The 1606-nt window shown below is 48.9% G+C and overlaps 1 pseudogene; it reads left to right on the top strand.

Moving 5' to 3' along the window:
- Positions 1 to 211: 211 nt before the first annotated feature.
- LOC101661552 lies at positions 212 to 1254 on the top strand (annotated as a pseudogene).
- The last annotated feature ends 352 nt before the right edge of the window (positions 1255 to 1606 follow it).

Below are 1606 nucleotides of genomic sequence, written 5' to 3' on the forward strand. Positions count from 1 at the left end.
AGGGGAGCCCAGAGGTGAGGGGACTGGAAGAGAGGGGGACGGGGGACCAGAGGACAGAGCCTCTTTATTGTTTGGGGGCTTTTATAGGTCGTCATTAGTTGTGCATATTCAGGAGTTACATACGTCACAAGGTGGGTGGGGATCACAGTAAAGTCCCTGAGCTCACAGGTGAGGAACCTAATACCTGCACTGGGGGAAGGCATGGGGGGGCATGGGTGCTGCAGTGAGAGGAGATAACCAGGGAACGTCTGCCTTTATTGGGAGACAGAATCAACCAGGTGCTCACTTTAAGGCAGCAGAGCTGTAGGGGAGAATCTGTGGGAGTGACATTTGTTGGTTTCCCACAGTTACGTTCCTTTCTAGTTGCTTCACCCTTCATTGGAAGTGGTGTGTTAAGGCCACTGTTATTGTACAGTTATATGTTTCTCTCATCAATTATTGTTTAATGTATTTTGAGATTTTTCATTGGGCAAATATGTACTTATTATGATTTTATCTTCTGGTTCAGCGGACCCTTTATTCACTAAGGAGCAGTGGTGACTTGTTGGACTGTGAACCATAAGGTCAGCGGTTTGAATTTCCAGTCACTCCTTGGGAGAAAGTACCGGCTCCTCCTCAGGAGGAAGACGGGGCTTTCTACTCCTGTCAAGAGTGACAGTCTCAGAAACATACGGGGGCAGTTCGACCCTGTCCTATAGGGTCACTAGGAGCCCAGTATAGACTCAATAGCAGTGAGTTTGGTTTTGAGTTCTTGTCTCTCATGCTGGCTTTGGCCTTCAGGTCTATTTTATCAGGAATTAATATTGCCCGTTCCATCTCCCGCCACTGCAGGGAGAGGAGCTGCCGCCAGGTCTGTGCATCTGCAATGGATGGTCGTGTGGAAGTGCTCGAGTTTCCTGATCAAGAGGAACCAGCAGACAACAGTAAGTCCAATACCCTGAAAGCCCGCAATTCTGCTACAGTGCGCTAATTCACTGCAAGACCTTGGGAGTTGAACCCACTGCCAATGGCAAGGGGGTTGTGGTGGTCCTGAGGCCGAGGTCAGGCCAGCGGAAGCTGGTCACCTCCTGTGTGTGGACCACCATTAACAAGAATGCCCGGGCCATGCTCAGCAGCATCAGGCACATGATCAGTAAGAACAAGTACAACCTCCACCTGTTCATGGCCACCATCCGCAGAGCCAGGGCCATCCTATGTGACCAGAAGCCCGTGATGGTGAAGAGGAAGTGGGCTCGCCCCACCAAGAGCTCCTAAGCACCCCTCACCCAGAGCACTAAAGAGAACTGCCCTCCAAAAAGAAAGAAAGAAATTAATATTGCCATTCCTGCTCTTTGTGATTGCCGTTAGCGTGATCGATTCTTTCCATGCTTTGATTGTACCCTGTTTCCCCGAAAATAAAACAGTGTCTTATATGAATTTTTGCTCCCAAAGATGCACTAGGTCTTATTTTCAGGGGATGTCTTATTTTTCCATGAAGAAGAATACGGTACACATTTATTGTTTATTGTTTTATTAAAAGAGACCTCGCACTTCCTGTCTGCTCCGGCTGTGCTGCGGCCAACAGTGAGCTGTGGGTCGGCACCCACCATAGTCCAGAGTTACAGTA

This window comes from Echinops telfairi, unplaced genomic scaffold, assembly GCF_000313985.2.
Source record: "Echinops telfairi isolate 266 unplaced genomic scaffold, ASM31398v2 ScPeMD7_2010;HRSCAF=2546, whole genome shotgun sequence".
Taxonomy (NCBI): Eukaryota; Metazoa; Chordata; class Mammalia; order Afrosoricida; family Tenrecidae; genus Echinops; species Echinops telfairi.